We start from the raw sequence: 21,320 nt of genomic DNA on the forward strand, positions 1-21,320 counted from the left end.
TTCGTTGTTAGGATACAATATGGCAAATCAAACGACACCGGACTTGACTTTTTACTTCCGCCGTTCACTCTCGCTATAAGTTGAACGATTTTCTTTTCCCTCATTCTTAATTTATCATCAACACGGGTAATAGACGATAACTCGAATTTTCCAAACATGAATAAAGGAGGTAAGTCCCTAAAGAAACTGTTAGTACGTCGGTGGGAGGCAAGACAAGAAAATTTGGTTTTATTGACTAAGCTGATAAAGTAAATTGGCCGCCGTAGAGAGTACCTAAGCTAATGTTGCGAGTGCTAGCCCTTCTTCTTTCACTCTGCAATGAATAAACATATTTATAGCAATAACTATGAGAAAGAAAAGGGTCGTTTCCTCTAGTTTAAGAGTAGCCTGCGAACAGGCTCCACGTTCAATCAGACCTGCCTCGCGCCGTTGTGCTCTTCCAAGCCGGGAGCCTGTTCGCAGGCTAGTTTAAGAGAGGCATCGGGACAACTGAATTCTAAATTTTACGTAGTATTTTTACGATGATATTTACACTCTTCAAAATTTACCAAGTTCAAAATTAGCCATAATCTGGCCATCCTACGTTGTTGTATCTTATAATTAAACGACAGTGACCGAAGTGCTATTCGATACTTTTCGGTACGTCTTTCAGTGTCCGTAAACTCATTTGAATTACAAAGAGTTTCCAAAAGTTAATATCCACATTTGCGATCATTCAGTCCTGCACGTGGAAAGAGCGAAAGAAGGTCAAGAAATTTCAACGTCTTTTGCAGCTTTTCTGGGGACACAAAATACATCACTTCCATGTTGTAACCTTGGTCCGTTCTGGCACTGAGTCGAGAGTGTGTTTCCTCGTGAGGCGAAGTTGCGAAATAGAGTGGCTCAAATTCGACTTCAAGGATTGATGGATGTCGTTCTATCTCGAATTTTCTTGAGGTACATAACCCATGTAAATTCAGTGTCTCGCCGTTGCCCTCACAAGTTGAAGTTCAAATTGTAGAGTAGAATACAAAGAGAAGAAGCACACCATACACGGCACAGAGTAAGACTGCTCCCCAACTGCAGCCGCCTTGACAGTTGCAAGCAGCACGTGCCGTTTTGAGAAAAAGTGAGGAAATTTTTTACTTTTAGTTCAGGTTATTGAGTGATAGCTTGGGTAGTTATTTGTCGCTTTTCATTTCTATACTCGTTTTCATTCTACATACAGTCACCGGCTAGAGCTCACAGTATAACAAAATAAGATTTGCTGTAAATGTGCCTAGTTGCTTCCCTGACACCAACCACCGCCGCAGAGCCAGAAGGGTGATCGTAAAAATATTTTGGCGAAAAATCTTTCAAGGAAATCAGAGGACTTTAGTCTACATCTTTGAAAAAGTGATGCTGCGAATGGCACGAATTTTGGCAAGAGTACCATATAACCCCATACATTAATTATGCATTCAGACTAGTAGACTTTGTTTTTACAGTTTTGTCGTGAAAGACAAAGAAGTGGAATGCATAATTAATGTATGGGGTTATATGGTACTCTTTCCCGAATTTCTCTTTTATCTTAAGTTTTGTATAACACCGGATATCTCGTGCGTGTTTGAAGTGGGATCGAACAAATCGGATCAAACCCCCGGCTGAGTCATTGCGTTATATGTATTTGGGCGAGAAAAATTAACACCGCAATGCCTTTCTCCACTTAGGAATACAAGTTGTTTAACTAATTGATACCAATGGACTGTCAGAGAAATCTTTCAAAATGCTTAATGGAGCCCCTGCACGAGAAAAAGGGAGGTTCCTTGTATCTTCATAACACAGATACTGGAGTGTGCTCCAGTAACAGTAGCGGATCCAGGGGGAGGGTCTGGGGGTTCGGACCCCCTATCAGACCTGACGCTTACAACTTTGAGACTGAAATTCTTACATCCGCAGGATCGTATATCACTTTTTAACTGGCTGATATTTTAATTAATGAATCCAAGTAAACAGTAAGCGGCCAAGAAATTATAACGTGCAACCGCGACTGGTGGGAGGGGGTGTGGGGGGTGTGGGGAGATTTAATTGTCTCAAAAGAGTCCAACAGTCCTTTCTGAACCAAAGTTTGGACCCCCCCAATCAAAAATTCCTGGATCCGCCTCTGAGTAACTGTAGGAGTCAAAGTTAGTTTCGTATTCATGGATTTGGTTTTATCTCCAATCGCTTTTCGGAAGATTTCGAATGTAACGTTACTTCACCGTATACGAATGGTAACTTTTGTGACCTCTCGCTTGAGTTCTTTTTATCTGGACATTTATCTTTATCAGTCACAATAGACTGAGGTACCTGTACTTGCCTGAAGAACGGTATCAGGCGCGTAACGTCCTCTACGTATATACGCACGTGCGTACTTGAAGTGACCAGAAAAATTTGAAAACAATGTTGTGTTTGCGCCAAGTTTGCTCAAAATAAGGGAAAAACGCTTTGTTCTTTGCTTGTATTCACACAACTATTTCAAACAAGAAATAAAGAACGCAGTATTTTTCGCTCAGTTTACTTAGGTTTCTAGATCATATGTACTTGTGCGTACTTGAAAAAATGACCACGTTACGCGCCTTGGTATACTAATATTCGAAATCGATTCAAACTATGGTGATCTTCTATACTGGCTTTCTATTCAGCCCAACGTCGAGCATAGAATGGGAACAGTCTTATAAATAAGAGATTCCAGGAAGGAAACAGAAACTGGACGACTGACGTTTCACATGGTCAGTAATTAAATGTTTAATAGGAAACTAAGTAACTGCTCTCGTGCGTCTCTCGTGCTTTGAATGCCTTTTCGCTCTCAAGATCTCATCAGTAGTTCACCTTACTGTCTTCCACTCAATTCTTATGATATCAATATGGAGAATTTGTTATTGGATCAACTAATAATCCATTTGTTGGTGTTTTTTATTCTCAATACGTTTCTGCTCGATATTGTATCTGTTGGAGAAATAATAATCATGTAATGTGATTCGTTGGATAAGATCATGTGACACTCTGGAAATTACACGTGCTCTTCTATTGCATCATCTAACTATAAACCTCGCAGTTTCGTCGTTCGTTTTTTGGTCGCTGTTGTAACCTTCTTTCGGATCGGAAAAAAGATGAATTTCTTAATAGTATCATTATTGTCAGGAGTTAAAAGGTTAAAAGTGGATTTAACGGGCTATAATTGAAAACCAAAGCAGAAAAAATTAATCTAATCTCTTAGCCTACAGCGCTATTGATTTGATGAATAAATCATTTTGTTTCTGTTGATGTCAAAGCAATACGTCATGGGTATCGCACATAAAAATCCATCCAACCTACCCGTTGTACCGATAGTTTAGCTTATCGAGTATGCCTTTAATTTTGATATTTTCTTACAGAACACAGATCTCGAAAAGGTGTAAGTTTAAAGCATACTTCTTCTAATGGTATGCCCTAAACTATTATTGTTTGGGGTTTATTTGATAAAGAATTATCTGTTACGTTTTTCTTTTCGAAACCAAAAAAAAAGATACGTTTTAAGGTATGTATGCCCTGATCTTATCATAATCTGTTTCCTCTTTTTTTCTAAAGTAACGCGTTTAGCATAGGATGAAAACAAAAATCTGGAAACCACGCAAGAGATAAAAGGGATTGAGGAAAAAGAAGAAAGTAGCATCCAATAAGGTTTGTTTTTCAGTTTGTGACGACTTACTAACTTGGCTTGGCTTGAAAGGAATGTTTGCGTTTTGTTAGAAACGCCACATCTTTGATTTTGCTTACGTTTCGACTACCCGAGAGGAGGTATGCATAGAGTCAAGTGCGTGACAACCCCGTCGGGGTAATTTGGCGACAATGTAGATCGAACTTTAAAGATTACCGGCCTTTATCGACAAATTATAAAACCCAAAACCTTATTACATCACTAAAAGTCGGTCACGGCTTTTGAGACTCTAACGAGACCAAATAGTTAATAACATATTAGAGAGCTTATTCGATGAAGATATTTATTTCACTTGCAGAGTCCAGGGAATGGAAGAAATAGAAACTGCCATGGACAAGAATTATTGCAAGGGTACAATAAAGGTATAAAACAGAATCTGAGTGATGTTAGTGAACTAAGAAATTTAACTGTCTTGCTAGTAGTTTAGAGCAATCCTCGGAAAAGGAAATTTATAGAAAGTTGCCAAAATACCCAATTATAGTTGATATTATTTTGATTCGATCTTCGAAATTATTTAGTCAATATCCCATGTCATTGTAGAAAACCTGTCTTTACGTTCTGGTCTGTTGTTGCTTCACCTATCAGTCCTTTCTTAGAAGGTAATCTCGATGTGTCAAGTCCTTTAATGGCCGGCTGCGATATGTTAACAATCATGAAAACCTACTATTGGATTTGTAGCGTCGGGAGAAAGTTGGGTTAAAGATGAGGATGGTGAACTTGAAAAGGGAAATGAAGAGAGAGATGGAGCAGAACTCAGCCGAAGGTTAGTTGTTCACTAAATTGTTTTGTCAATAGTAATTCATGACAACGACAACGTCATCTTTAAGAGTATTTTAAAGTACTCAATAAATGGTGCCATTGATAGCACGTCGACATCCCGATTAACCCTCAAAGGAAGCCGCCTAATACTGTCATATTACTTGATGAATAATCCTTTAAATTGATATCAGATAAAGTAAATTAGGTTTCTGAGACTCTAATAGCACCAATGTACTAGTTAAAAGAATGCTTCATAGCTTATTTCACCGAGAGAAAAATCAACCGTGTATATTTTATATTATTAATTCTTTACACCCTCACATCACTATGCATGCTCTCCATACCGGTTTGTATACATTTCCTAAGGTGCTGACAAGGTGAATTTGTTTAATAATCAAGAGCTTCTTTTGTTGTTGATCATTTCCTTTATTTTCCTGACCTTAATGTTTGATTCAGGGCTGATATTGTAAGGAGAAATTAGATGCTGGTCACTGTTAGGTATCAAGAGTTAGTCAATTTGTTTTACTGGATTTGCAGAGTCGACTGAAAGAGGAAGATGAAAACAGCGATTCAAAGAGGATTGGATTCATGGAATGGGAACAGAAAGATGAAGACGAATTCGGTTAATTGTAAGCTGTTTGAATTTTTTTTTTTTTTTTGGCTAATAATTCAAAAGGAATCTAATATAAGAACATCACCAAAATACTCATTTTAATGATGACTCAACCCTTTTTTCTTGTCTTATTTTCGCTCTTGTTGAACTCCAGGAATATTCCAGATTGTTGCAAAAACGTAAAGGCGAAAATCAAAATTAATCAAAGTTAGGTTTTTCTATGTGGGAAAAATGTGCAAGGAAATAATAAAAGATAGCAAGAAAATGATACATTTTGAGATAAACATTTTACGATTTAAAAATTAGCTATCGAATTTTTCAGTAAAGAATATAAAGCTTGGCTTCAATAAATTGAACAGTTAAAATCAGTTAAAAGTCATTTTCAAACGAAACAAGCTAGCACATCCAACGCATCATGCACTGCGATTAACTCAAAGGAATCCATCGCAATAATAATTTAGGGAGGCCGCCAAAATACTCATTAGTATATTTGCTCAGATGGTTATGGAAACTCTGGGACTCTGGGGATTGGTCGAAGAATGTGTCATATCACGCTATGATCACCCCGCTCAAGGTGATTATAGCAGGGGTGCTAAATTTCAAAATGACTGCCTAGCGTTTTTTCAATGTTACCGAAGAAGAGATGAACTTCAATTTCAGCTCCTAAGACATCAAAAGATGCCATTAAATTTGGCCTAGCACTTTTCAAAACATAGTTAGTAGAGATGTGAAGTTTTCGCTGTTAATTCTGGTAGAAACTAGCTGCTTATCTCGGTACGAGCAATTAAAAAAAATTGTAACAGAACATGTACAAAGTTTTCCTTCTTTACAGAATAGTTTCAACAATAAAACGAATTTACAACAGAATTCGAAAGAACCTGAGCAATTATCCTAAAACAATTATTTGTCTCAGGCTCGGTGAATAATCCCCTCGACATTGTCAAAGAGATTATACAGCAATATTCTCTTCGCCTTCAGCGAATAGTTGTTCGAATCATGTGGACTATTCAAATTATTCTGACGATGTCTATGTTTTTTCTCCTTTTCTTTTATCTTATCAAACTCGAAGAATATTCCCGATATTTATAAACATTAAAAGGGGAAAATCAAAAGTAACGTGTTTCGATGAATTAAAGCTGTCAAGGTGTGTTTGCCAGCGTCGAAAAAATTGGAGAAAAACATTTACGTAAAAATTACCAATTAATTTTCCAGTAGACAAAGAAAGGCTTGGCATACAATTTGAGTGCTTAAATCCTATTGAAAGGTTATTTCTCAATGAAAGAAATACGTTCAACACATAAGTTAATGGCCAAATCCATAAACAATTTCAACAATGGAAACAATAAAGACGGCTGAAAATTGTTTAACTCAGACAATTTACGTACGAAACTATCACAAAGCTTACTGTTTAATTGGCCGCGTTAATAGAGTTCTTTGTTCAAAGGAAGCCTTTTTATGTAATAAATGATATTCAACAGAGAAATATTGAATATTCTTCAATAGTTCTTAACGATAATGAGAACTATCAAGCGATTAAACAACCGAAACAATCAGATTCATAGATGTTATTATTTTTAAAATATGAATTGAACATTGGTTATTTACTTGTGAATGAAAATTTCCTCCGATGCGTCCTCTCTCGTTAAACGTATTTATTATTAAACAAAACTTTTAGCCAGACTAAATGCCTCAGAACAAAGAATGTTCGGAAGAAGAATTTGTATCTCTAATGTTCTCCAGTAATTTTTGGAGGACCAAATCAGTTTTTTTTTGAGGAGCAAGATGATAGTATCATTACGAAAACACTAATATTACAAATATGCACCCTAATTCACTGAAGGATTGTATTTTTCTTATAAAAGAGACAAAAATGTACCTTTACGTAGGAATACTTCTGCGAACATGCCGCAGTACAATAAAGAGAAACTATAAGAGAGTAAATGTTTGGACGAGCAAGACTAGGAACCATCTCCTAGAAATATCGTTTTGGGATTTTTGGAAGGAATTCTTATTATATCGACTAACACAAATGTTCGAATGTTTTTTCCTTGTAGCTATCCATCGGTTTATTCTTTTAATATTGATGCTTGTAACTTGGATAGCAGCATAAAGATCTGTCCTTTTAAGCCCTTCTTAATTGAATTGGACCCTCAATTAAATAGAAAAATTAAATATTTCTTACAAAAAAAGAGAACGTTTTTTGACCGAACAGTTCTTTATCGCAAATTTTAAAGGACCTTTAATGTGATGCAAAAAATAAAGAACCATAGTTTGCTTATACTTTCAAACAAACGAAAAACTTTGTAAACTCGAACAATTTTGATATTATTTATTTTTTAAGGAATAAGATTTCACTCCAGGACAGCTTCTGTTTTCAACAACGGACAGTACTGTTTTGATATTATATATTATTTTAAGGATGAGATTTCACTCCAGGACAGCTTCCGTTTTCAGCAAGAAACAATTTTGGCATTATTTTATTTTTTTTAAGGATGAGATTTCACTCCAAGACAGCTGCTGTTTTCAAAAACAACAATTTTGACATTATTTATTTTTTAGGGATGATATTTCACTCCAAGACAGTCTTTGTTTTCAGTATTAAACAATTTCGATAGCGTTTATTTTTTGATGATGCGATTTCACTCCAAGACAGCTTCTGTTTCCAGCAACAAACAATTTTGATACTATTTATTTTTATAAGGATGAGATTTCGTTCTAAGACAGCTTCTGTTTTCAACATTAAACAATTTTGATATTATTTATTTTTACGAGGATGAGATTTCACTCTAAGACGGCTTCTGTTTTCAACATTAAACAATTTTGATATTATTTATTTTTATAAGAAGGAGATTTCACTCCAAGACAGCGTCCATTTTCAGCAACGAACAATTTTGGTGTTATTTATTTTTTTGAGGATAAAAATTTCACTCCAAGACAGCTTCCTCATGACTGAGACCACTTAAAAAAAAATATATTACTTAGTTTTCGACGAGAGTTTGGATGTCTTGAGGTTAATTAAGACTTATTTGCTGTAACTACAATAAAATTGTCGTCCGAATTGAAAATATTCTACCTTAAGCAGTGTAGTATGCGTCTCTGAAGGCTTGGCTTAAATATTCATTGTCTCTTTGGAAGGATCTCTTTTTAATAGAACGATGAAGATGTTTTTGTTATAAGACAGAATTGAACTCCCTAAGGACAGATATTTTAACGTTATATACCCATCATCGATTAAATTTTTTAGCAAAAGGAACCCCTACAAGAAAAATCTAAAAATGAATTTATGGCAAAAATCTATTAGTTTTCTAGGAGCAAAGTCAATTTCGTTTTCCTTTAGTTTTTGTGCGTTGTTCTAGATCGTTTTAAAGCCCTCTATATGGAAGTCTTGCGGGAGAGATTTCGACGTGTTCCTTTGATGTTCTAGCTGTCTATAAGCCTATCCGTGTATTGAATAGAGAAAATATTTTTGTTTCAAACTGTGTAGATTGAAAATAGTGACCTTTATTAACTTAATTTTTAATTTGTTAAAGGTGACGGAAATGTTAAAATAACGAATTTTTAAAATCGCAACCATTCTGCTGAACAGAAGTAAAAGTTTTGTAAGTGAAAAAATTATCACCAAAATAAAATTATGAATATTTGCTAACACTTACAAAACAAACATATAGAAAAGTAATTAAAAATGTTCAATTTCAAACAAATTAGTTTGAAATAAATTGGACGCTGTTTTATTGACATTCTCCAAATTCGTAAGGATGAAATTAAACCCTTATTACAATAGACAAAGTTGAAAAAAGTTTCTCCCATCGTGGAAATTTGAAACAAATATGAAGTCTTCAAGAAAGTTAGGACCGCCTTTGAAAGACTAAATTCTATGCATGTCGGATGTTTCACGATAATTTTTTTCTATTTTTCCATATTTTTTTTCCAGAGATATTCTTCTTAATTATCTTTACTTTTGCCTTTATTCGCCTTTGTGTTTTTGTGGTAATTTTTATTGCCTGGCCCGTTTTATGACCGTAACCTCTCATAGTCGCGTAAGTTTAAGCTGTAACTGCAGTTCCGAGGAGCTTTAATCTTGAAAGGAGTAGAAATTTATTTAATTTTAAGAGCTTCGAGAATTATTTTACTGAAAAAAACAAAAAAAAAAACATTCAAGTAAAAGTTCTCAGAGCTCTTAAAATTAAATTATTTTCTGCTCCTTTTAAAGATTAAAAAGTAAAAGAAAGCTGACCGACGGGGCTTTGGGCCCCTGGAGTTGCTTTAACAACTTAAATTAAACGACGGCGGGGATACGGCCGTCGTTTAATTCGAGTCGGTAAACGTGCACTACCGCTAGACCACAGAGGCTTTTGGTGAGAAATCAAGGCAAAATTGCACTAGAAGTAGGTTGGCTCCCATTGTTCCTAGAAACAATAGAGGTTTTGCACGGCAGCCATGTTGGATGGCACGAACAATAGATTATTTTACCCATGGGAAAAAATTTTCTTTCTTATGCAAAATATTTTCACTGCTCCTACCATCCAACATGGCTGCTGTGCAAAACCTCTTTAGGTTGTGAATTGTGATTGAGTCAAACTGTTATCATCCCCTGAGACTTGTAGTCCTATTATGTTTACCTTGCATTCTTGCTTTCTTTATACAGGTTGCTTGAATTTCACCAAAGAAAGAAACGAGAAAAAAGTTTCCAAGTCTGTCTATTTAAGTCACAAAAAAAGAACTGTCAAGTAAGAAATGTATCGTACGTCCTGAAAGTAGATGTTGAAATTTGATTCAAGTGTTACTCTACTGGATAAAGAGAAGTAAACATTTGGTCGACGTCAAAGTACGAGTGACAAGTTTTCCGTGATTCTCGAAAGGAAAGCAAAACGTCGTCTAAAGATATGTCAAGAAGTGCAAGTAAAAAAAATAGTAATTTGTTCACCAATTTGTTGAATAGTCGATAAAAGTCTAGCAGTAGTGCTATCAAAAACACTTTTTATTATTACAATTATAAGAGATTAAAAAAAAAATCTGTCAAAGTGTAACAGTCGTAGTTCTAGAAGAAACTCGTGTTTAAGTCTGTCAAAGTGTAATTATGATAGTACAAAAAGAGAGTCGCGCTTAAATCTGTCGTAGTACTAAAAGAGAATCGTGCTTAAGTCTGTCAAAGTCTAACTAGTAGTAGTAGTACTAATAGAAAGTCGTTCTGAAAATCTGTCAAAGTCTAACTAGTAGTAGTACTAAAAGAAAATCGTGCTTAAGTCTGTCAAAGTCTAACTAGTAGTAGTACTAAAAGAGAGTCGTTCTGAAAATCTGTCAGTCGAACTAGTAGTAGTACTAAAAGAGAATCGTGCTTAAGTCTGTCAAAGTCTAACTAGTAGTAGTACTAAAAGAGAGTCGTTCTGAAAATCTGTCAGTCCAACTAGTAGTAGTACTAAAATAGAATCGTGCTTAAGTCTGTCAAAGTCTAACTAGTAGTAGTACTAAAAGTGAATCGTGGTTAAGTCTGTCAAAGTCTAACTAGTAGTAGTACTAATAAAGAGTCGTGCTTAAGTCTATCAAAGTTCAACCAGTAGTAGTACTAAAAGAGAATCGTGCTTAAGTCTGCCAAAGTCTTACTAGTAGTACTAAAAGAGAGTCGTTCTGAAAATCTGTCAAAGTCTAACTAGTAGTAGTACTAAAAGAGAATCGTGCTTAAGTCTGTCAAAGTCTAACAAGTAGTAGTACTAAAAGAGTCGTTCTGAAAATCTGTCAAAGTCTAACTAGAAGTAGTACTAAAATAGAATCGTGCTTAAGTCTGTCAAAGTCTAACTAAAAGAATCGTTCTGAAAATCTGTCAAAGTCTAACTAGTAGTAGTACTAAAAGAGAATCGTGCTTAAGTCTGTCAAAGTCTAACAAGTAGTAGTACTAAAAGAGTCGTTCTGAAAATCTGTCAAAGTCTAACTAGAAGTAGTACTAAAATAGAATCGTGCTTAAGTCTGTCAAAGTCTAACTAAAAGAATCGTTCTGAAAATCTGTCAAAGTCTAACTAGTAGTAGTACTAAAAGAGAATCGTGCTTAAGTCTGTCAAAGTCTAACAAGTAGTAGTACTAAAAGAGTCGTTCTGAAAATCTGTCAAAGTCTAACTAGAAGTAGTACTAAAAGAGAATCGTGCTTAAGTCTGTCAAAGTCTAACTAAAAGAATCGTTCTGAAAATCTGTCAAAGTCTAACTAGAGGTAGTACTAAAAGAGAATCGTGCTTGGTTGTCAGTCTAACTAGTAGTAGTAGAAGAGAGTCGTGCTTAAGTCTGTCAAAGTCTAACTAGAAGTAGTACTAAAAGAGAATCGTGCTTAAGTCTGTCAAAGTCTAACTAGCAGTAGTACTAAAAGAGGTTCGTTCTGAAAATTTGTCAAAGTTTAATAGTAGTACTAAACTGAAAGTTTTTTTTTTTTTTTTTGCATCTGTAAAGTCTAGCAACAGTACTAGCAGTAAAAAGTCAATCAAACTTCAAGCATTCTAATTAAAGAGAATGGAGTTAAAATGTAGCTGCAGGGTTAGTTAAAGGAAGGAAGAATAAACACAAAAAAACCAATACGATTTGAGTCGCAATCTCGACTCAAAAGTTTATTAATATTTTTTATTTGTGATTAAACAAACTTTCTCCTTGTCAGGATTCAAACCTAAGAGAGAGAAAAAAAAATCAATATTTGAAAGATCACCAAAGCAATTGCATACAGACTTTAAACTACAAATCTTGCATAGGAATTAACACTTGAAATTTCTGTTGCAAACGCAAAATAAATGTTTTTTGTTAATTTTGGTTTGCACGCTTTTCTCGGTCCCCCTTGTGTAACCCTTTGGATTGAACTCTAGGAAGAATTGCTTCGTTTGAGTTTTGAACTTGAGTGGCAAGAACTCAGATTTGAGGCTGGAAAAGCTTTCCTTGAAGGAAATTCAATTGTAAAACAGCAGTTCGAAATGTATTGTACTTTGGTAGAAACTCAAATCAAGCACATTAAAAAATTACCACGAGGGCGATACCTGCTCTTGGTAAGCCTATTGTTCTAGTAACAATGGGAGGGAACCTACTTCTAGTGTAATTTTGCCGGGTTTCCTTACCAAAAGCCCCTGTGGTCTAGCGGTAGTGCACATTTATCAATTTAAATTCTACAGCGGCTGTTTTCCCCCCAGCTGTCGATGAATTTAATTGTTAAAGCACACCGGAGGGGCTCAGGCCCCGTTGGTTAGATTTCTTTTTCCTTTTAATCTTTATTGAAGCACAACTTTATTTAATTTTAAGAGTTATTGCGTTATTTCGAGAATTCTTTCTAGGAATTCTTTTTTCTTGAGAACACACAATTGTCTTCGGAGATCTTGAAATTAAAATAAACCAAAGCGGCGTAAAATGACCGCCGTATCGCGCGCAGACTCTTGCAAAAAAGCCACAAGAGCACAGGGGCAAACAACTACCGAACGTAAATAACAAATCCATTACAATACCTGGAGAACGAGGGGATCTTTGCATGATATCTAACAAAAATTGTCAAAATGGTCAAAGTACTAGTAGTTTAAAAAAAAAATTGGGCAGGAATTTATATTGAGAAAAACCAGTGGTTCTGTGAACCGTAAAAAGATTTCTGTAAAACTTAAAAAATATGAAGTGACCTGTAATCATATGTTGGTACTTGAAATTGAATGATTTTCAATGTTGTGATCTCAGGAGTGTCGAAACGCTGGGTCGATCAATTGTCATTCCTTGGTTACATTTATTAAATCCTTAAACCAGAGTATCATCAAACCATGTCTGTTCGTCCACCTGGTTGCTTTGTGAACTTAATTATATCGTACATACATGTGCGCAATAACAATTTTAGGGATTAAAAGAATTCCTGAAATAATCTGAATGATTTATGCTTCATCCTAATTTGTAGTTGCATGCCGTCCCCTTGGAAATCGTGGCTTATATTTCAGAACCTTCATAGAAAGAGGGTAAATTAGAAAAAACATCAACCCACATGGAACGCTTAATAAAAAGACTACGGAATCTTTCCAAAATTTTATATAATAAAAAAATAGGGGAAAATGTCGTTTGCTACAGAAAAACACAGAATTTCAGTTATTTCTGTGTTGCACTTAATGAGGGGGGTGAATAGGGGTATGCAAATCCACCGATCCGCTACGATTTGATAACCAAATCCGTCAATTCGTTAAAAAATATTGTTAAATCCGAATCCGTTCGCTACTTGTCGCGTAAAAAGGTGGAAGACGCACCTTGAGCTGTTGTGTGTTAGCTAGGCAATGGCTTTCCCATCGAGCGAATCGAAATCGGTGGGGTACAGTGTCATGGATAAGGGCGCGAACACAGCAGACGTCCCAGTGCGTTACTATTTCCCTAATGCGTGACATGCAGAGAGTCTCGTTCGTGACGAAAAAAGTACTCAGAAAACAACGCATTTCTGACGATCGATCAGATCCACGATCCGAACTTCCTCACAAGCAAAATCCAAAATCCGAACCTAAAAAATCGACGAAACCGCGAACCGTTGCAATTTCAGGGTCCGCAAATCCGTTAAAATTCACCCCCCTCCTTAATTTTCACTTGAATGGAATTTTTCAGCAAGACCTTTCAGTTACATTTGTACCTTTTTTCATTCAACTCAAAAACTCTTCATTGATAAGAAAAATAGATCGTTTAAGTTGTACAAGTGTTTGGTTCTTCACAAAGTTTGTTGTTCGAAAATTTTTTTGGTGATAATTTCTGTTTTGCATCAATTTTCCACTTTAAAAAAATATGGAATACTTTTAGAAACGTTCGTGACTGACAATTGCTCTTTTTTCTTATCATTTTTATCGAAAAATGTCCTTGAGTTCTAGTAGAAAAGTTGAGAAATTTCCTTCCTAATACAAAAGCTTGGGTTTTGTTTAGTACTATCAAAGAACATATCCACCTTTCTTGGGAAAGAATATCACTTCTTCAAGGTAATTTACCCAATAAGTTTAATTGTCAATGAAAATATCGTTCCTTTTACAAGTTGAGACAAACGGTCAACGTTCATGAAAGACCTTTTCATGAAAAGCTTAAAGATTTATTTTAAGTGCACACGATGTTTAAAGAAAACCATCGAGTTGATCATTGGTGAAATTGCTCAGACGGTTCATAACCTTGCTCATCTATATCACTTTCCAGGCATTATGTTTTTTGTTTGTATGTTTGTTTATCTTTCCTTTTTGCATCATGCTTGCCAAAACAAATACAGCTAGTATTTTGGGATTTTTCAAGGATAAAAATGGTTTCGAAAATTCTACCCTTCAGGGTTTTTTTGGACTGAGGACTTATGCCCAAGGGAACTGAGCTTATAACCGGAATATAAAAAGCGCCTCGTCCAAACGAGCAACAGAAGTACTGACCAAAATACGTTTTGCCTTTTACTGGTTAAAACTTAAACTTCAAAACGTCAGAACGAATTGAATTCATTTTAATACATTTGGAACAGAATTAAATTTTTAGTAAAATAAAGAGTTGATGCCAAAAACAGTTCTAACTGAACCCTATTGTTCTCCGAATGTTTCTATCTCTCAAACCGAGACAAGAAAAGCTAGAGGAAGGGGGCTTATATCCGAGAGGGGCTTATGATCGGATTTTTGTTGTTGTTTACATGGAGATGGCCCTATAACCAGGCTAGGGGGGGGTCTGATAAGTAAGGGGGGTGAGCTTTATACGTGGAAGTTTACAGTATTTGTATTTCTAACGAAAGTTTTCTTGCTCTTCACGAATGTTAGTAAACAAAAGAAGGGAGATTCATTTTGTTCTCTAAGAAATACTGAAAACTTATCAGTCATCAAACGAATTCCTTTTCATCACTAATAGCGTTCACATTCAATACTCCGAGGTTTTAAAACTTTATTTTAGCTGTTTTGGGCATGTATCATTACAGATTCATTTTCACTTAAAAGGTTTATTTTTCACACAGATACCTGCTTTTACCCAGACACGCATATTGCACGACCTCGAACAATCCTTTTCAAGGTTTAAAAGGTGTATAATTAGACTTAAAACAGTTTTAAGTTGTCTTCAATGCTTGATTAGTTGAAAATATTCACGAAATTCAGTTAGGAATATACCACGTCTGTGAATGTTTCAGATGAAAACTGTGTTTACGCTGGGTTCGACTAAGTAAACATACCTGAGCTACATCTGCACAATTTTTTGCTTAACCTTTCCGTTTTTAATTTCAATGCTATCTTCAATAGACCAATTTCGATATATTTCAACGTGACAGACTGGTGACGAAACTCCAACACCGAAGCGAGGCTCCAGGGAATACGGCGCGAACAATAGAAACACACACCACAGCAAACACTGCAAGGATAGCCATGTGCGATTGATAAATAGGAAATATTCTTGGTTTTTTTTTGGTCCATTGCTGTTCATCTTCGCGTGTAGCATGGTAAAGTATTGTGCTGTTGCGCTTTACCGCAGTGGGAGTAAGAAAAGATCGGATCTCAGTTATTTTTGCTTTCCTACAAGGCCCATAGAGCGTAAGTGGGAAGTTTTCTGTAATTGAGCAGATAAAAATTCAAGGCACTGGGCGATCCACGAATCTGTTCTTTGCATTTTAAGGAAAGCGACATCGAGATTTCAATTTCTGGTAGAAAAAGTGTACGTTCAGACTGCTATCCGACTATCTTTGATCCAACGAAATCTACTAATACTGTGAGTTCACGTTCGAAACGTCTTGCTGATAGGAAGGCACAGTGTGATGAACAACCGCAAGCCAAGAAAGTTTGTCCCAGAAAGCTCGATGAGGACTCCAATGAGGCTTGCGTGGATTTTAGTGCTGATGCGATTTCAGTAAACCATGATCACTCGTCGACTTTTGCAGCCAGGAACAAGCAACACCGAAAAGTAACTCGAACGGTTCTGATACTACGCTTCCGAAAGGTAAATGTTCTACGGCATGTTAAATCCATTAGGCTTTTAAAAGACTTCAAGGTTTCTTCAGAGTACTCGTTGGCCTTCCCTAGAAGATAGTTGCATATATCTAGGAAGGTGACTTCTGGAAATATCGAGAGGTTCCTACTCCAGTGCGATTTCAATATGGATGCAGGGTCTGGCAAAACACCCTCGTCTGTGGCAAGTAATTTGGCCATGATATGATTTTCATTTTCACTTTCCCCTTCAGTCACTTTCGGGAGCTTCATTGAATGCGCATTAAACGCAAGCTCAACCAACTAGGCCTTGCTTTGACACTTTCCTTCCGAGGATGTTTGTATCCCTCTTCCTTGAAGGAAGGTTCGCAACCACAGCAACTTTTGACGCTGAAAGTATTGTAGATTGATCTCACTTTTTTTTTTTTTTTTCTGACGTGGCCATGACAACAATGATTACTTCGATTCACTTTCAACTCGAAGAAACTACGAATTTACACTAGAAAAACGATAATAACCCAAGAAAGCAGTTTCTGCTCGAAGATGTGAACAACCAAAGCTCGATTCGAATGAATTTTGTTCCCGGAGCCTCGCTTAGGTGTTCAAGTTTCGCTACCAGTCTCTCACGTTGAAATATATCGAAATTGGTCTATTTCGGTTGGGAGATATCCCTGTTTTACGTTTTTGTTTCTGCCATTTTGCAAAATATCTGTTTAAATTCCTTTGGCACTGCAGTCTGTATTTGTTTGGAAAGTATTCTACCGTAAAAAAACCGTAATTTACAATGGTTTTGGATTTTCATTCTTTAAACTTTGCAACAATCAGGAATATTCCTGGAGCTTAGCTTAGAGGAAAAAAAGGGAAATACGACACCTTGAAAATATCTTCACATCAACTAAACGATTATAATGGTTGACCCATGGTAGGATTTATTGGAAATGTTGGTCACGTTCTCCAAGTTACATTGCAATGGATCGTCTTATTTTTGTGTCGATCAATTCGCCGGAAGCTTCAATGTCTCGTCCCCCTTCGGTAAACCCCCGCGGGCATTGAAATTTTCATAGATTGGTTCGTCCAAATTCCTCATCCCCAGGGCCACAATTGAGTTCAAGTGTCTTACTTAATGGCCAAATTTGAAGGTCAATTTTTTTCCGATTCATTTACCAAGCATTTCAAACAAGACCTTGCAAACCTTTTCTCCTGGGCCATTCACTCTCGAAAGCGAACTATTTACCTTTAAAAACTTCCATGGTTAAAAAAATAAAACACGTCTACTCCGCTGAAGGGACCTTAAAACTTTCGGTTCAAATTCCCCACCCCAGCCAGGCAAGGTTCAAATTCTCCACCCCAGCCAGGCAAGGTTCAAATTCTTCACCCCAGCCAGGCAAGGTTCAAATTCCCCACCCCAGCCAGGCAAGGTTCAAATTCTCCACCCCAGCCAGGCAAGGTTCAAATTCTCCACCCCAGCCAGGCAAGGTTCAAATTCTCCACCCCAGCCAGGCAAGGTTCAAATTCTCCACCCCAGCCAGGCAAGGTTCAAATTCCCCACCCCAGCCAGGCAAGGTTCAAATTCTCCACCCCAGCCAGGCAAGGTTCAAATTCCCCACCCCAGCCAGGCAAGGTTCAAATTCTCCACCCCAGCCAGGCAAGGTTCAAATTCCCCACCCCAGCCAGGCAAGGTTCAAATTCCCCACCCCAGCCAGGCAAGGTTCAAATTCCCCACCCCAGCCAGGCAAGGTTCAAATTCTCCACCCCACGGCACAAACGACAGTCAAATACCCGTAGGTTGCCCGGGATGGAGAATGTCGAAGCTTTGAATTGATCGTTACATTGTGAAGGACTTCCTGGATTTACTAGCAGAACAAAAAATTGAACAACTCACGTTTTGCTGAGTTCTTTACTTGACTTGGTTCGTTTCCTATTCCCAGTTCCCAGTCCTCGTATCCAACAAGTTTCATTTCTTGTCTCTCTACTCTGAAATAAATATAATGATTAATGACCTGACATGCCAAATAAACCAAAAAACAAAAAAAAAAAAAAAAAAAAAAAGAAACAAGCAAAGAAAAACAGCGGGAATAGTTTGTCTATCTATGTTTTAATTTTCGGGAGATAAGCTGCCTGCTATGCTGCAAAATTGTACTTCTGGTTTTGTTAGGGTCTTGATAGACGGGATTTTATATGGCGTCCGCTGGAAGGATTATTCGAGAGGTCAACTGTTGCAATAGGTCTGTGTTTCTTAACGTGGCCTTGGTGGTCTCCTTAGAGATCCACCAAAAAAGTAACCAGACTAAAAGCAGCTTCTTGCCTCTATCAGATAAAGACTTTGAATTTGCACAAGTTCTTTAAACGTCTGTCATTTTTACTGAAAACAGCTCTTTTCAAAGCTACCCTCGTTCCAACCATCACACTATAATCTCTCGAAAAATTCTTGTTCTTGTTCAAAAAGTAAATTGTTTAGGTCGCAACGGTTTTAAGGAGCTCCTTAATGCTTTAAACTAACCAATATATTCTACCTATTTACTTTCATGTACAGTTTTTATTACAATTTAGTTAGTCATTATAATTTAGTTTTAATATTAAACATTAGTATCGTAGGCCTTCACAGATTAAGAGCCACACCTTTTATGTGGGATATACTGTGAATAAACCGTTATTATTATTATTAAAACTTCTTTCAAAATGTAGTAACTTATCTCTTGTATGAACATGATTCATGACAAAATGACTTAAATTTGTGATACGACATTTTTTAGTTCCAAATACTATATATATATATATATAAAAAAATGCTATTTCGAAATCAAGAATTGCAATCCGGTTGACTTTGCAAATAGGACCCCAGATAAACAAAACGAAAATAGTACCGGCAAATACTAAGAAAGATCTATAGAGCGCTAAGCTACACGAATTTTCTTTCCGGTATTTCGTAAATTTTCTGAAAAAGCCGATTCTTTCGGAGTCGTTTCAATATTTTCTTTTTTATTTTCCTTCTGCTAATTTTGATTTAAACTGAGTAATACAAAAGAATCCAAAAGTTAAGCAACAGTAAGCAAGGAGCAAGAAAGGAACTAAAACGTCTATAACAATGAGAAAACGAAATAGTTTGCAATAGTTCAAACGATGGCAGCATACAATCAGTATTTTGGCGTCGTTAGCTATGTTTAATTGTCATGAATTGCATTGAACCGCCACTGAGATGAACAACAAAATGAAGAACTCACGTTTAGCTTAGTTCTTTTACACTCCGTGCATTCCACATTCCAGCTCTCCAATTTTCTTTTTCAACTTCACTTTTTATTTCATTCTCACGACTCTGCAAATCCAGTGAATACATTGATTAAGTAACATGTCATTAAATGACAGTCCGTGCTAAGATGGCCTCAAGGGGTAGGACTACAAGAAAAGAAGCAGATTGATTCTGCTTCACTTTCTCTCTCACAACGGCATTTATCAGGTTTATTACCCCCCTTCAACTTTTTTTCCTTATTTTTTTAATTTTTAGCTAATGGGCTGGCTTCTCGCTTTTCACGGACTTCGCGGCGCATTTTCCATGTTTCTATTGAAGATTTCTCACGTCATTCGTCCATCAATTGTCTCAGCCACAAAGTATTCCCTCGATTGCAAACACGTTGACACCTGAACAGTCAGCCTTTTCGTGATTCATGAACGATGAGATCCGGCAGGTTTATGGGAAATGTTAGCGCAGTTACACAAACAGTGCTTGATTATTTATTGTTCATGGCAAATCTTTGTTTCTGATAATTGTTTTCTTTGAAGGAAAGAGCGAGTGACTTCTATCATTTAGGAAGTGCAATTAATTGTACAACATGTGTACCCATAAAGCTGTTGGGTCTCGTCGCTCATTCATTACTCTTTTTGGTAATCGATGTTTTTGCAATGGAGTGTATACTGAAGTCCATGTTTCATTTTGACTCTCACCAACAAGTTCGCAACTGAGTCATGGGCTCATCCTCGGTGTAAAAACCTGTGAAGCTCACGAGTGACGTTAAACAAAGACAAAAAAACGTTAGAAACAATAGCGTACAGCAAAACAATACCTCGTGAAACAAAGAAAACCTCGTCAGGTTTTTACACCGAGGATGACTTCAGTCATGGGATTCCTGCTTCCTCCATCGTCAAATTACCGCAGTCCTAAAGACACGAATAAAAAAAAAAACACACACACACACATAACTATATTTGTTATAATATGGAATGAGATGCCACATTCATTAGCACTTTTTCTGTTACTTGTTCTCGTATGTTTTTTAAGCTGTATTATACAATGAAGCGAAGCTCAAACCATAAAACTGTGAAAAAAACTCGGATGCTCAAGATATTTACTTGTATAGTAACTTCACAAGTCCAGAGCAAAAAGGCGCAAGGTACATGTATTGCTAAACTGTGAACGAAAGGACAAACACAACTTTAAGACGAGATAAAATTTCAGTGAAGAGGTTTCTCTTGTAACTTTCATAAGATTTATAAAATCAACTCTCGAGACAAAGTGATAAGAAAAGTCGAAGAACAAGAAGTAAACATAACGATTTAAGCAAATAACCTTTGAAAATCTGCAAATGATTCATGAGAGAGAGACATGTTTAGACGAGACCTTCGAATAAGAGAAAACTGTACAACGAATTTCTCACTCACCTCGTGTCAGGTAACGTTACTGGTATTCTGCTATAGTACACCAGTATCTCCGTGTTTGGACTGCTGATCCAGAATTAGGGAAACAGTCGTCTTAAAAATACTTTTAGAAGTAGTTACGAGCGAAGAAACCTGCAGAAATTGACGAGTTTCTGTTCGAAGAAGGAAAACGCTGTAACTTCTTCAACCACATGTCACACTGACCTAAGGTGTAAGACAGCCATGAATGAATAATTAATTTTAGAGACAACTTTCAACTCGCCCTTTGCTCCCTGCATATATTAATCACAAAAAGTTCGAAGGGTTTCATATTTGTCTCAATGGTTTTTTAAAAGAATTATATTCAAAAGTAAAGGAAGGGAGGGTAATTGTTTGAAGAGATATGATCTATTTAATAACGTTTGACTGGAGAAAGGTTTGCAGGTGACGCCCCTGACTACTCCTTGACGTGGGGAGGGGTGGGGAGGGGTGGGGAAGGGCAGTGGTTTTAAGGGTTCCAAATTGCGATCGTTTCGTTTTACCACTGAATTCTATGGTAATATTCTCATTTCATGATCTTATTATTAATTATTATATCATAATAATATGAATGATTCCTAATCCAACTAGTCGTACTCGTACAAAGACATCAGTTGAAATGTGAAATCTGTTACACATTCCAAGACGATCATTTATCATATTTCACTGCCTAAGTAACAATCCGTCAAAA

General features: G+C 36.5%; 2 long non-coding RNA genes across 4 annotated transcripts; one reads left to right on the forward strand and one right to left on the reverse strand.

Annotated features, from left to right (window-relative positions):
- Positions 1-620: 620 nt before the first annotated feature.
- LOC111332192 (uncharacterized) lies at positions 621-12,106 on the forward strand. Of its 3 annotated transcripts, none has more exons than XR_015991170.1 (6): positions 621-2,729; positions 3,568-3,660; positions 3,996-4,059; positions 4,376-4,460; positions 4,994-5,085; positions 9,715-12,106. It is a non-coding gene; the product is annotated as an uncharacterized LOC111332192 (long non-coding RNA). The 3 variants fall into 3 exon arrangements; XR_015991169.1 differs by having other exon boundaries at positions 621-1,108; XR_002694994.2 differs by having other exon boundaries at positions 621-3,660.
- On the reverse strand, positions 11,625-20,810 carry LOC148725448 (uncharacterized). Its single transcript, XR_015991171.1, has 5 exons — positions 20,615-20,810; positions 20,020-20,113; positions 19,183-19,274; positions 17,844-17,935; positions 11,625-11,712 (listed from the first exon to the last, which is right to left on the reverse strand). It is a non-coding gene; the product is annotated as an uncharacterized LOC148725448 (long non-coding RNA).
- Positions 20,811-21,320: the final 510 nt, after the last annotated feature.

Source organism: Stylophora pistillata, chromosome 8 (genome assembly GCF_964205215.1).
Source record: "Stylophora pistillata chromosome 8, jaStyPist1.2, whole genome shotgun sequence".
NCBI lineage: Eukaryota > Metazoa > Cnidaria > Anthozoa > Scleractinia > Pocilloporidae > Stylophora > Stylophora pistillata.